Source organism: Sorex fumeus, unplaced genomic scaffold (genome assembly GCF_029834395.1).
Source record: "Sorex fumeus unplaced genomic scaffold, SorFum_2.1 ptg000002l, whole genome shotgun sequence".
Taxonomy (NCBI): domain Eukaryota; kingdom Metazoa; phylum Chordata; class Mammalia; order Eulipotyphla; family Soricidae; genus Sorex; species Sorex fumeus.
Genome location: NW_026606059.1, coordinates 77,548,755 through 77,564,376, shown reverse-complemented (window position 1 = coordinate 77,564,376; position 15,622 = coordinate 77,548,755). Strand labels below are relative to the sequence as shown.

Genomic DNA, 15,622 nt, shown 5'->3' with positions numbered 1-15,622 from the left:
CAGAGATCTTCTAAAACACATACTAGGCTTCTCTTGTTTCTTCGGGGATGATGGTATGTTTGAGATGATACATGGAATGTAACATGAAGCTCTGAGTCAGTATTTTTATTTTAATTAAAATTGTTGCTTACCTTGAGTCTTTTGGACTAAGAAAGTACTGCCACTCAAGTGGTGAATTGTGATAGAGTTTCCTGAAACCATTTTCTAGGTATTGACAATTGTAATAACATCAAAAATTAATTGCATTTTAATGTAGCTTCTGAGAAAGTTGTTTTTGCACATGAACTGCTTATTATTTAAATAAAATGTTTTACTTTCTTTGTCCGGGCTGGAGTGATAGTGCAGCGGGTACAGCATTTGCCTTACACGCGGCCCATCTGGGTTCGATTCCTCTGCCCCTCTCAAAGAGCCTGGCAAGCTACCAAGAGTATCTCACCCATGTGGCAAAGCATGGCAGGCTACCTGTGACATATTCAATATGCCAAAAACAGTAACAATAAGTTTCACAATTTGTTGTGAGACATTACTGGTGCCCAATCGAGCAAATAGATGAACAATGGGAGGACAGTGCTACAGTGCTACTTTCTTTGTCCAATGGCTATACTACTGGTATATTTATTGGTCAAAGAGAAAGATAGAGAAAATAAAGAAGATAAATAGAGTTGGCTCCTTAGAAAGAGGAAGAGTGGACAAAAGAAACATAAAAACCGGAGAAGCAGAATAGAAGAGGCCCAGGCCAGGGAAAAGTGTGTCATTAGGAAAATCCAGGCAAAAGGAGTTTAGAAGCATTGGACAGGTTGGCGGAAGGGTTTTCCTGGGTCAGTGACACAGCAGACTGGGGCCAGGGAGAGGAAAGGAGAAGGGAACTCAGCAGCCCTAATGCCGTAGGGGCTCTGGCGCTTGGATGCTGGGACTTGCAGGAAGCCCAGGAGCTTGTGCTTGAGGCCCAGTCTCCTCCAGGGATTCTGGGGCCTGTAGGTGCCCACAGCTTCCCACCCACCCACACTGCAGCTGCCCTCACCTGCATTGGCATGGCAGCTGCCTGGTGCGCTGGATCTGCTGGGCAAACATTATTTTCGGTTGGGTTTGGGGTGGACAGAGTTCCAGGCAGTGCTCAAGTTGAGCAGGGGCCACTGCCAGTGTACTTGGTCTGACTCTGTGGACTGGAAGGTTCCATGCTCAGGCTTGCTGAAGTGGTGCTCCTTAGGGCCCAGAGGTACAAGCGGTTGTGCTTAGGGGACATGTGGTGTTGGGGATCAAACTCCAGGCCTTGAACATGCCTCCTAGCCCTTTGAGCTATCGATGGTAAACTTGTACACAGGTTCCTGGAATACCATTGCTGTCTCTGCTGCAGCTAGAAATGGTCATGGTCACGGTCATGGTCCTCCCGTTGTTCATCGATTTGCTCGAGCAGGCCCAGTAAAGTCTCCATTGGAGACTTTGTTGTTACTGTGTTTGGCATATCGAATACATCACGGGGAGCTTGCCAGGCTCTGCCAGGCAGGCGAGATACTCTCAGTAGCTTGTCAGGCTCTCCGAGAGGGGCAGAGGAATCGAACTGGGGTCGGCCATATTGGCTGCGTGCAAGGCAAACACCCTACTGCTGTGCTATCGCTCCAGCCCGCAGCTAGAAAAAGAAGGAGGAAAGGGAAAATGGGCTATCTTCTCCTGACATTCAGTTTTAAGCAGTGTTTCCCAGTGACAGAACTTAGTTGGAAGCAGTTATCAAGGGAGTGTGAGCGGCGGACTCTGTGGGTTTCTAGACTCTCAAGACAGTCTACAGAGGCAGGATAGAGCCCAGAGCCAACCATGAGCCAGCGCCAAGAGGGATGAAACAGTACTGATTCTTTATCATTATGGAGAAAAGAATTTTACAACTTTAAAAAAAATGTCAAAACTGTTTTTCCACCTCTTGGTTCAAAGAAAAGATTAAAGTTATGGGGCCAGGTAGAAACCTTTGAAAGTGAGAATTGTCTGTCTAATGATCAATCTGGGCACTTTAATTTTAAGCAACAAAAAATGAGTTCTGCTAACTTAGAAAGAAAATATGTTTATTATAAGATTATTAGCTAGCTCTCAGCAAAGTAGAATAACTGGACTTCGGAAAAATAGAAATTGATATATCTCTATAGAGCAAGTCTGCAGAAATGGAGGGGCAGCTTATTCCTGGCACTTCCTTTCTGTATGGGTCTGCTTCACTGGTTTCTGCAGAAAGCCCACAGTACTGGCAGGAAAGCAAAAAGTTTGGTCCTCCTTGAGTTAGTGTCCCAACTTTAGAGGAGACAAAGCACCTTAATACTCAGTGACATCAGCTCTACTTAATAGTTGGTTAGATTGTCAAATAAATTTTGAGATGTTAGTGAAGAATGGACATTAGGCACTTAAACCCACAAGATACTTGTTAAAGGAGCCTAGCGTGGGGTGTCTGAATGCAAGGTTCCATCCCAATGGAAAACCAGCAGGACTGTACTACTATACAAGAAAGGAGACATCCACGACATTGGCAACTATCGCCCAATCTGCCTATTGTCTGTCATCTACAAACTATTCACTCGAGTCATCCTGAATAGGATTAGCAGAACACTAGATGAAGGACAACCATGTGAACAAGCTGGATTCCGAAAAGGATTCAGTACCATCGACCATATCCACACAATGTTTTCATTTTTCATTTCATCATCCTGTTAATCGTCGATTGCCTCGAGCAGGCCCCAGTAACGTCTCTTTCATCCTAGCCCTGAGATTATATTCACGGCTCTTTAGGAGAATGAGACCCATCATTGTTACTGGTATTTGGCATATTTGGTAGGCCACGGGGAGTTTGCCAGACTCTGCCCTGTGGGCAGGCTACATTCGGATAGCCTGCAAGTTTGTCCAAAGTAGGAATGAGGTAATAAGATGTCATTTCTGATAACAGCCTTGCGGTTCCGGGATCTGGATTTTATAGTCTCTGAGTCTTGGCCGCTGATGGGATTACACGGTGCCAGGGGGCCAGGTGGTGGGTGTGACCCCCGCCTACTGGAATTTGAAGGATCTGGGTGGAAGATGCTCGACTCCAATTCGAGTAGGCTTGGAGGTCTGGCCCCGGAACCCGCGTGGCTTTGTCCCTCTGCCAGTACCTTCATGTGTGCGGAGAGTGGTCTCAGCATGGTGGCGGCTGGTCCTGGAGGTCTTCGGCTGCCGTAGCCCTGGTCGGGGCGGGGAGGAAAGCTCAACCCGCTCCCCTCCAAGGGACTCCGGGAAGGAACACCCAGGCGCGGGGGCAGAGACTGCACTGCTCTCGTCCGGGATCTGGATTTTATAGTCTCTGAGTCTTGGCCGCTGATGGGATTACACGGCGCCAGGGGGCCAGGTGGTGGGTGTGACCCCCGCCTACTGGAATTTGGAGGATCTGGGTGGAAGATGCTCGACTCCAATTCGAGTAGGCTTGGAGGTCTGGCCCCGGAACCCGCGTGGCTTTGTCCCTCTGCCAGTACCTTCATGTGTGCGGAGAGTGGTCTCAGCATGGTGGTGGCTGGTCCTGGAGGTCTTCGGCTGCCGTAGCCCTGGTCGGGGTGGGGAGGAAAGCTCAACCCGCTCCCCTCCAAGGGACTCCGGGAAGGAACACCCAGGCGCGGGGGCAGAGACTGCCACACAATAACCAAGCTCATTGAGGTATCTCGGGAGTTCAAGATGCCGCTCTGTCTAACGTTCATTGATTTAAAGAAGGCCTTTGATTCTGTTGAGACGGAAGTGGTCATGGAAGCCCTAGCCAATCAGGGCGTACAAACTCAATACATCAGGATCCTTCGTGAACTCTATTGCGGATTCACTACCAAGATCTCACCATTCTACAAAGAAGTAATCATCCATATTAAGAGAGGGGTTCGGCAGGGTGATACCATTTCACCAAAACTCTTCAGTGCCACACTCGAGAACATCATGCGATGACTGGAATGGGAAAACATGGGAGTGAAGATAGATGGTCGGCAACTACACCACCTCCGCTTTGCTGATGACATCGTTCTAATAACACCAAACATCATCCAAGCGGCACAAATGCTGAACGACTTTGACCGTGAATGTGGAAAGGTCGGACTACAGCTGAATCTTACGAAGACAATGTTTATGAGAAACAGCCTTGTTCCTGACCCTCCATTCACTCTCAACGGAACCACCATCTCCGAATGCAACAGTTACATATACCTAGGTCGAGAAATCAACATGATGAATGACCTGGCACCTGAGTTGCGCAGGAGGAAGAGAGCGGCTTGGAATGCCTTCAAGAGCATTGAAGAAATAACTAAGAGGACAAAGAACCTCCAGCTACGAGCACATCTCTTTGATTCCACTATTCTTCCTGCATTAACATATGCCTCAGAGACCTGGACCCTACGAAAACAGGATGAGAACACTATTCGGGTCTCTCAAAGAGGAATCAAAAGAACTATGCTTGGAATATCACGATTCACTCAAATGAGAGATAGAATCTGGAGTTCTGATCTTCGTCAACGTTCAAGAATCAGGGACGCTGTCTCATTTGCCAAGACATCAAAAATCAGATGGGCTGGACACGTAATGAGGTTTACAGACAACCGCTGTACTAGAGCCATTACTGATTGGATTCCACGAGACATCAAAAGATCACGTGGACGCCCACCTATAAGATGGTCAGACTTCTTCATCAAGACCCTAAATGATCAGTTTGAGGCTCTACATGTTCCTAAAACGAACAGATACCATTGGGCTACGCTAGCACGCAACCGGGATGAATGGAGACGTTACTGGCACCCGCTTGAGTAAATCGATGAATAACGGGGATTAAGTGATTAAGTGATTAAGTGAAGCGTGGGGTGAGCTGTAAGCAGCTCAAAATCAGATCCCAAACCTTTTTTGGGGGGAAGGAAGACACGCCTGGTTGTGCTCAGGTTTACTCCTGGCTCTGCACTCAGGGATCCTTTCTGGTAGACTCAGGAGCCCATATGGGGTGCCAGGGAACAAACTTGGATCGGCTGCATACAAGACAAATGCCCTACCTGCTGTACTATGGCCCTGCCCGCTGTACTATTGCCTGGACCTGTCAAGACACTTTATTTTTATAGCAGATTATGACACTAAGCTTTAGTTCCCCTATCCCACCATTGCCCAAGACACAAGCTTCAGTAGCTAAGAGCCACACTCTTTAGTAACCTGTTTGAAAAGTGAATACAAATCCATACAAAACACAGAGTCAAATAGTTTCCTGAAGGAACACAGTGCGACCCATCTCCTAGTCTTGCATAGTGTCACATCTATGCTAACTCTCCCTGCTTACAAAGACCTTTCTAAACTAGCAGTAGTTACATTTAATGGTTCCTAGCAGTAGTTAAATGGTTCCCCAAATCTTGTAATTCAAACTAAACTTGCAGTGAGATGCTACGAGACTAGTATCTACACATTAATACTAGTGGGGGTACAGGCTGCTGGGGGGTCGCTTCATCCTGCTGTGCTGTGCACAGGACACAGGCAGAGCGTTGTTATCTTGCCCCTCTGCTTCTGAAGACAAGTCATGATTCTGGATCTGCTGTGTGAATCGGCATATTGGTCTCGACACCACATAGTAGATGGTGGGCCTCTGGAATCCACTGAAAGTTGAAACAGTCCAAGCACCCTGTTTTCAGAGAGCATCCAGTCACCCACATGCACCTTAGGTAGGTCACAGCACTGAGCTATACAATCAAGGCTGTCACATATGCTGGCTGAATGATACTCTCATCTAGTTTGGGTCTCTTGCGGAGAGGCTTCACACGTGCACGATGATCATAAATCTGGATCATAAATCACGATGATCATAAATCTGGAGAGATAGCATAGCGGGTAGGGCGTTCGCCTTACAAGCGGCCAACATGGCGGACCCGAGTTCAATTCCTCTGCCCCTCTCGGAGAGCCCGGCAAGCTACCGAGAGTATTCGATATGCCAAACACAGTAACAACAAAGTCTCCAATGGAGACGTTACTGGGCCCGCTCGATCATAAATAATGCAGTTAAATAATCCACTTACTCCGTCATTCACAGAATACGTACAAGTTTGCTCACTTGACTCATCTTCATCATCAGAGTCTGTCTGTTCCTTGATGGCAAGTTTTTTGGCAGTGGTTTTTAACTACAAATGTGAAAACTGAGGCCATTGTATTATCTTCCTGACTTGGATATGGTTCTCGTTCCTGAGTTGGAGGGCAATACTTGTCAAGTTCTGGGTTGATTATGCTGGTGATCTCTTCGGACTTAAGGTTTACACCTTCAGATCCAGGAAAACCACCACCAACATCAAGCAGGTGCATGTTGAAACCAACCACTTCAGCCCTCATGTCAGAGGCACAGCAAACATCAGAAATGGCCTGAACAAAGGTCTCAACATCTGTTCAGCGGTTTTCCACATGGAAGCTGACGCCAATGACATCACTATTCAGTTCCTATTCCAAAAGCAGCCTCCTGGTTTTGACTATGGCACCAAATTTAACACTGAGTTGACAGATTGCTTTGGAATAATCAGTGGCAATCCTCAAAACCAACTTTGCTTTTGGATGTGCAACTTTTTTTTTTTTTTGCTTTTTGGGTCACACCCAGCAATGCACAGGGATTACCCCTGGCTCATGCACTCAGGAATTACTCCTGGCAGTGCTCGGGGGACCATGTGGGATGCTGGGACTCAAACCCAGGTTGGCCTCATGCAAGGCAAATACCCTAACCGCTGTGCTATCGCTCCGGTCCCAAGGGATGTGCAACTTTTATTAACTCGACTTCACTATCAAAACTCATCATCCAGGAGCTGGAGAGGTAGTACAGTGGGTTGCCTTACATGCAGTCAACCTGGGTTCGATTTACAGCACCCCATATTATCCCCAAAACCTGCCAGGAGTGATCCCTGAACACAGAGCCAGGAATAAACTCTGAGCACTGCTGATGTGGCCCCCAAACAAACACCCTTGTCTCCAACCAAACAAACAAAAGTCATCCTTTGAACTCCATTTAAGCATACTTAGTTTAAGACACTTGTTTACAAGGATTTGCACAGATAAGCCTCCCTGGCAGTACCCTGAGACCAATTATATTTCATTATTGCTGGTACAGTCAAATCCAGTCCCAATAGCAGTAATATTCTTTGCTATGGTTTTGCTATCATTGCATTTGAGGGCATAAAAGGGGGCCGAGGAAGAGTTTCTAACCACCTCAGCTGTTTCTTTAGAATGTCTCCCAGGTTTGCAACATAGAAGGCGTCCTTGTCATCAGAACAAGAAACTTCATTAATTTCGGTTGTCCTTGGCAGTGAAGCCTTTATTGAGGAGAGGGCACTCAGAACTCTTCATTACTAAAGTTGTTCATGGTTTCTGGACATTCCTCTGAAATGCAACAATGGAAACTACGAGAAGAACTTTAAAGAAATTGCCAGATTTTTCACAGAGGCAAGCTCTCCAGGAAATCTCAGTCCCGCTGAAGATGTTGGAGAAAAAGTTGTACTTTCCTCTTACCATGCCCTATGTCCAATAATCAGTACAATCAACAAATTTTTAGAAAATAACATAGGAAAATATTTTTTGGGGGATTATGGGAAGAATTCCTAAGTAGAGGGGAAAAAAGAATAGTAGTGATTCAGCAAATGGTAAATTGTCTTGCATTGATAGAAATGTCTATCAAATGATAGCAGTAGAGAGTACAAAGAGAGAAAAGGAGGTATTTGAAGCTTTAGGTAAAAATCATAATGTGACTGAAAATAGACAAAGAGACTTTAATGATTTAATTTTTTTTTTTGTTTTGTGGGCACATTCTGAAGCTTAGGGCTTACTCCTGCCTCTGTAAATCAGGGATCACTCTGGCAGTGTTTATGGTGCTAGGGACTGAACTGAGGTCAGCTGCATGCAAGGCAAGCAGCTCACTCCCTGTACTATTCTCTCCATCCCCTCAAAGGATCCTTTAAAATGTAGATAGAGTATGTGTTGTATCTGATACTTTCTCTCCAGACCCATTTCTTACAGTCTTCAATGTAGCATCTCTAATGGTATCTTCTCCTTTTTTTCTGGTAAAAGATCTAATTTATGTATTATTAAATAAATATATTCCATAGAAACTCTATGTTTCTCTGTTTTACTTAGGATACTAATAAAATCTCTGTGTCTGTCTGATCATTAGATTCTGAGCTATCTGTGGTATTTGTTCTTTTATTCTATAGTTAACTTATTGTCTGAGGGATAGAGGAATAATGCAAATTTAGTTTGACAGTGGTGCACTGCTGACAAAGTATAGATATTTTAACTGGAATGGTTAAAAATAGTTCTTCAGGGTCAGTTCTGGTTAGCCAGATTCAGCTACCAGACCGTTTATTTTAAATTAATTAATTTAATTTCTTTGTTTTATGAACCACACCTGACGGTGTTCAGAGATTTTTCTGGCTCTGCACTCAGAATTTACTCCGGGTAGTGCTCAGGGAACCTCGTACAATGCAAGGGATAAGCCAAAGGTTGGCTGTGTGCAAGGAAAGTGCCTTACCCTTTATATTATCTCTCCAGCCCCTGAATATTTGTTTTTAATTTTTCATGTAGAAAATAGTGGCATAGTGCACCATTTCTCTTGAAAATAAGCTGATGGAAAAATGATGAAAAGAAGTGAGCACTGGGCTGGGAGTCAGGTCGTCAGCCAACTACACGTATCTCCCTTGTGTCATTTAGTCCTGTGGGCTTTAACTTTCTTCCTTTGCATTTGTAAAATGAAAGTCTGGACTAGATTGTTTCTATGACCTCTTCCTTCTTCTTGGGTCCTACTGAGCAGTGCTCAGGGAGCCCAGGGGTCAGTCCTAGCCAGATACTCTGCCAGTGGCTCAATGCAAAGGCCCTAGGTGAGCTGCTCAGGTATGTGGTGCTGGGGCCATCAGGGCCACTCCACCTGTGCTCAAACTTGCATTTTATCCTCCATAGCTGAGCCCTCTCCATGGCTTCTAGCCTTTCCCCACTTTCAATGTGCTATAGCACAGCGGTAGGGCGTTTGCCTTGCACGCAGCCAACATGGCCGACCCGAGTTCGATTCCTCTGCCCCTCCCGGAGAGCCCGGCAAGCTACCGAGAGTATCTCGCCCGCACGGCAAAGCCTGGCAAGCAACCCGTGATGTATTCGATATGCCAAACACAGTAACAACAAAGTCTCCAATGGAGACGTTACTGGGCCCGCTCGAGCAAATCGATGAACAACGGGAGGGCCTTAAACTTACCTTTATAACTCTATTTAAATTTAGCCACATTATGGAGCAAATAAGTTTTATTTTAGATTTTTCCACAATAATTGAAATAGGAAACCTTTATGGGTTTGAATAGTACACATCCAATTTCTGCTCATTGTTGTAACTATAGCTGATATACACTTACAGTTTTAAAATGGTATCTGCTGTAGGAGATAAATTTGGATCATTTAAAGATCAGTGATGTTCATTTGAAGCTATTTAAAAACTGTTAAGAAACATTTGGTTGATTACACTATCAACAATGGGATGTATGCTTTGATATTGGTAGGTTTTAGTCTATTTAGATAAAGAGGATAGGTTTTGTAAGCAGACTAGGTGAATTTAGAATATTTCATCTGCCATTCACTAGTTTGGCCTTTAATAAGTTACTTACTCCAAGAGATTGTAATTTAAGTTAATGATAGCTACCTTGTAGGGCTGTGAGAGTTAAGTGAGAAACACAAGATACATACAGTGATAGCCAAAATATTTCCGTTTTTCTTCTTATTTTTTCTTCCATTTGCTCTTTAACAGTACTCCACAGAAGACTCCTTGTGATACATAAAAAATGAGAAATAGAAAGAACACACTATGCGAAGTTCATTAAATAAGGTTGGTTTAGGCATAAATATTATAGTCATACGCAGATATAAGTACTGTTCTGTGCTTGTGTGCTTCTAGTGTCAGTTTCTTTATCTCTTTATTTTTATTTCAGTTTTTGTGGTCACTGTGTCTGGCATATCAAATACTCTTGGTAGCTTGATATGCCAGACACAGTAACAACAAAGTCTCCAATGGAGACGTTACTGGGCCCGCTCGAGCAAATCGACGATCAACGGGAGGGCCTTTACCTTTACCTTTACCTTTACCTTTTGTGGTCACACCTGGAAATGTGTGTAACTTAGGGGTTACTCTGGGATCTGCATTCAGGAATCACTACTGGCGGTGCTGGGAGATTATATGGGATGCTGGGGATAGAACCCGGGTTGGCCGTGTGCAAGGCAAATGCCTTACCTGCTGTAATATCGCTCCGACCCCTAGTGTCAGTTTCTAATCACTCTACATTAAGTTTTGGTGAGAATCTTAGCCAGAGGAGGGTGGGAAAAAATTGATGTTTTGGCACTGCATTGTTCTTAGATATGATCCTCGATTTCAGTTGAATCTACTCTTCATTCATTGCAGTACAGGATTGTGATTCAGTGGCCTTGGACTGTTTTAGGAATGAAGAAAAACGTTTTACAAGTTGTTCACATTTTTACTATTCTCATTCCAGTGATATATTTTAGTTAGAGTTTAACAAGTTATAGCCTAAGGACTGATCTACTTAGCTTTCTTTAGTATGGCCTGTAAATTTAAAACAAAAAAATTGCATTGACAATAAAGGGTAATACTACCCCTTTGGCCTTGGATTATAAAAATGAGATTATCAAGTATAGGTGGGGAGAGGGTGAAAAGTAATGAAGAGGTGGACTAGAAGTGAGCTGAGGGCACTAGTGGGGTTTTGGTCACTTTGGTAGTGTTAAGGTGCAGTAGTGGCGTGCATTGAAACTGTAAACATCAGCACTATTTCAAACGTGACCAGAACCACAACTAAATTTATAATTATCAATTTAATTTTATTTTTTCCACACCCGGTAGTGCTTCTGGTGTCACTCCTCATGGCACTTGGGGGCCTATATGGGATTCTAGGGATTGAATTTAGGTCTGTCGTGTGCAAGACATGTACCTTATCACTGTACTATCTCTCTGGCCCCACACTTGAATTTTTTAAAAGGCAAAAGAATAGGATAAAAAAAGAAAGACTTTTATGGCTCATGAAAATATTATGGAGTGCAAATTTCAGTGTTTATAGAAGTCCATTAGAGTATATAGTCACGCTCATCTTTGCCTGTCCTGACTATGGCTGCTTTGTTATTTTTGTCATAAAGATCAAACCCAGGGGCTCTTGCATGCAAAGCATGTACCTCACCACTAAGCCAATCCCTGACCTTCGGCTGCTTTTGCAGTTGAGGCAAAGCTGAGGAGTGCGGCTGGAGATTGGGTGGTGCGTTCTCTTTGCCTTACACAAGACAGCTCCCTGAGCCATCAGAGTGTAGTGACTCAGTTAATTCAGCAGTGTTTTGAGGGCCTTTAGCACTGCTGCACTATGTCATTCAGTAATGTTTATTTTATTGCTGTCCACTTCATTCTTTTCTTGTTGGAACAAGTAAAGTGGACTTCAGATGTTGCACTTTTAAGTATGGTGAAGTTTCTACAGTGTGCATTGTTTTGTTATCAAGTTAAGTATGATAAAAGCATTATTTATTATGTGCTAACACTGCCCCGCTCAAAGGATACATCTGATGTTGACCTCATCATGCTAAGCACCCATTTTAATATTCCCATCTAGGAATAATGAGGAAATTTAAAATAGGACATTTCTTAGAGCAAAATGTCTTTTCAAAAGCAGAAAATGAAAATGAGGCCACCAACAAAGAGTTTCTGAATGACTCATTTGTTGGTCATTCCATTTACCATGGTAAGTTAATTAAATCACATTTGATTGCAGCAGTTGGAAAAAATACATTCTGAGAAAATAAACTTGCTTAAGGCTATTAAGTCTTTAGATGAGAACAGTTATTCAGAGTTGAGGACATTGGAAACAGTGTCTATATAGTCAATTAAAAAACATGGCAAAAGATTTTGAGTTTTTTTCCCCCTTGGCTCTTGCTGAGTTGACAGATGTTATTGATATTGCTGTGCTATTTATTTGAGGAATCATTACTGAGTTTAAAGTGATTGAATGATAAGCTTTTATGAATAGTTTATATGGAACAGTAAGTATTAAGACCATTTTCAAAGGATTTGAAAATATGCTAATTCAGTACAACTTGAAGTGGAATATGCTAATATGTGTTAAAACTGACAATGATGGAAATGTGTGTGGTGTGGAAACATGCAAAGATGGTTATATTTACACTGATATTGCTTGTTAAAGCATATTTAAAGGCCACAGTTTTTCAATGTTTTGTTTTTTATGAATAGGTATTTTGCAGAAAAATATTTGAGTCACCATGGGATATTGAATCAGTAATATCAACAATGTATTTAATTATCTCTGTGACTATAGCTATCAGTTATTTGCATTTTTGTGAGGAATAACTAGAAACTATACCACAACCTGGCCTATCACATAGAAATTTGATGACTTAAAATTAGTAAATTTTTACTGCTGTATTTTAAGATTCGAGGTAATAGACAAGTCTCTACATGAGAGAACACTTTTAAACATCTTCATTGAACAATGAATGAATATGAAAATTTACATTTGCTGTAGATTTGTTACCAAATTTCTGAGATCAATCTGTACAGAGAAAAAAATTTTTGAGGGTGGTGCTATATAGGGGGGGTTGGGTCACACTTTTCGATGCTCAGTGTTTATTCCTGGCTCTGCACTGGGGAACAACTCCTTGCTCTGCTGGGGATTGAACCCAGGGATTGAAACAGGACAGCTGGGTGATTGATCCTGAGACTGCTGCTTGCAAGGCAAGCAACCTACTTGCTGTGCTATTTCTCCAAAGAAGTACAAAGAAAGTTGTTCATATGTTGGAATTGAAGTCATTGTAATGACAATAAAAAAAAAAAAGGTAAAGGCCCTCCCGTTGATCGTCAATTTGCTCGAGCGGGCCCAGTAACGTCTCCATTGGAGACTTTGTTGTTACTGTGTCTGGCATATCGAATACTCTCGGTAGCTTGCCGGGCTCTCCGAGAGGGGCGGAGGAATTGAACTCGGGTCGGCCGTGTAATGACAATAAAGTCATTATAATGTCATTATAATGACAATAATTCACAAATGAATTAATCTGTTTTATGCATTTTTAAAATTTTATTTATTTATTTTTTATTAGTGAAACACCATAAGGTACAGTTATAGACTTACAAATTTTTGTGCTTGGGTTTCAGTCATACAATGATCAAGTACCCATCCCTCCACCAGCGCCCATCCTCCACCCCCACCGATCCCACCTCCCCATCCCCCCCATCCCACCCTGCCTCTGTGGCAGGGCATTCCCCCCTTGTTCTCTCTCTCTCTCTCCTTTTGGGTCCTGTGGTTTGCAAGAGAGGCATTAAGTGGCAGTCATGTTTGGTCTATAGTCTACTTTCAGCATGCTTCTCCCATCCTGGGAGGATCCTCTCAACACCCTTTATTTGGTGCTCCCTTCTCTATCCGAGCTTCCCCTTCCTGTAGCATGTGTGGCTGGCCTCCAAGTCATGGAGCAAAATTTCTGGTACTAATCTCGGCCACTCCTGGGTGTTAGCCTCCCATTTTGTTACTTTATGTTCCCCAGATGAATGCAGTCTTTCTGTGTCTATCCCGCTCTTTCTCACTCATTTTGCTTAACATGATACTTTCCATGTAGTACCACTTTTATGTAAATTTCATGACTTCATCTTTTCCAACAGCTACATAGTACTCCATTGTGTAAATGTACCAAAGTTTCTTTAACCAGTCATCTGTTCTCGGGCACTCAGGTTTTTTTTTTCCAGTTTCTGGCTATTGCAAAGAGTGCTGCAATGAACAAACAAGTGCAGATGTCACTTCTACTATAAACGCTGCTTCAGGAAATAAAAGAAGACACGAGGAAATGGAACTGCTCATGGATGGGGAGAATTAGCATTGTCAAAATGGCAATACTTCCCAAAGCACTGTACAAATTCAATGCGATCCCTATAAGGATACCCATGACATTCTTCAAAGAAATGGAGCAAACACTCCTGAAATTTATATGAAACAATAAGCCCCCACGAATAGCTAAAGCAATTCTTGGGAAAAAGAAAATGGGAGGAATCAACCTCCCTAACTTCAAGCTCTATTACAAAGCAGTAATAATTAAAATAGCATGGTACTGGAACAAAGGCAGATCTGTAGACCAATGGAACAGAGTTGAATATACTGACATCTCCCCACAAGCATATGATCACCTAATCTTCAATAAGGGGGCAAGAAAAGTGAAGTGGAGTGGGGAAAGCCTTTTTAACAAATTGTGCTGGCAAAACTGGACTGTTACATGCAAAAAAGTGGGCTCAGATCTCTGCCTAACACCATGTACAAAAGTAAGATCAAAATGGATTAATGACCTCAACATCAGACTGGAATCCATAAAGTTCATTGAAGGCATTTTTTTTATTGTATAAAGTAAGACAAGTAGCCGACTGTCTATTTTCACCCAGGTTTTTACTAGATTCTTCTCCAAGTTCAGATTTCTACTATGGTTCCAACAGTATTTTTCAGATTCTGGTGCAAGTGCAAGAAAGTTCACATCATTAAAAATTAATTTTAGAACTACATAATTGAAGAACTACCACTATTACCTTAATCTGCAATGTAATGTCATGCTAAAAAGCAAATATCAGGAGAAAAATCAAAGTCAATTCTATAAATGTCCTTAAGTGATTAGTATAGTTAATTATACTCATATTCTTGTGAGTAAGTATCAATATTTAAATGCCTTATTGTATTAAATTGCATTTCTAAGAAGAAATACTTAAAATCATATTGTATGCTATTTTGAACAGAGAAACATATGCAGTTGATTTGGATAATTTCAGATACTAGCTTTCAATCCCAAATAACCAAAGTGTTATTCTCCCTCAAAAGAACTTTATTATGTTTTGGGCCAGAGAAGACAGTACTTGTTAAGGCACTTGCCTTGCTTGTGGTTAAATCCAGGGTGCTACATGTGGTCATCCATTTATTTTTCTAGTGACATGTACCCTGTTGGCACGGCAGGAGTTGGCTCCAGTGGAGATGGGCCTGAGTGAGCCCTTGAGGGGCAATCTCAGAGCTTTCCTTTACTTGCTTTGTATCTGTCAGCTCACTGTTCATTGCTTCTCAATGTTCTAGCAAGGAGCGCCACTACTTGTTGAGAAATCACAATGTTCTCATCCACAAACCAGTTTATAATACTTAGCCTTAAAGGATTTTGTGTGTGAGGTTTATTTATTTCTTTTTTTTTGTTTTGGGGCCACGTCTGGTGGTGCTCAGGAGTTATCCCTAGCTCTGTGCTCAGGAATCACTTATATGCACAGGGGACCATATAGGATGGCAGGGGTATGAACCCAACTTGGCTGCATGCAAGTACCTGACCTTATCTACTTTTGCTTTGGCCCTGTGTATGAGGTTTAAAATTAGTGAATGTATTCAAATTCTTATAAAGCAAATGGTCACATAATGGAGATTGAGTTCTTACCATAGTTTGGCGAGGAAATAGAGAAATGAATAGTGATTCCATTGTAATCAAGCTATGCACAAATGCTATGGGAACAGCTCCTCTGAGCTGGAAGACTTGAGTTCTGGAGAAGGCCAGATGAAATCAGGGGACTTTAATTTTTGGAAGAACAGTTCAAAAGGTGTTG

The 15,622-nt window shown here is 42.6% G+C and overlaps 1 protein-coding gene and 1 pseudogene across 43 annotated transcripts in view; one reads left to right on the top strand and one right to left on the bottom strand.

Annotated features, from left to right (window-relative positions):
• The window catches only part of RIMS2 (regulating synaptic membrane exocytosis 2), a 564,867-nt gene that overhangs the window by 26,941 nt on the left and 522,304 nt on the right, over nucleotides 1-15,622 (top strand). The window lies entirely within an intron of this gene.
• LOC130021227 (ornithine decarboxylase-like) lies at nucleotides 5,410-7,342 on the bottom strand (annotated as a pseudogene).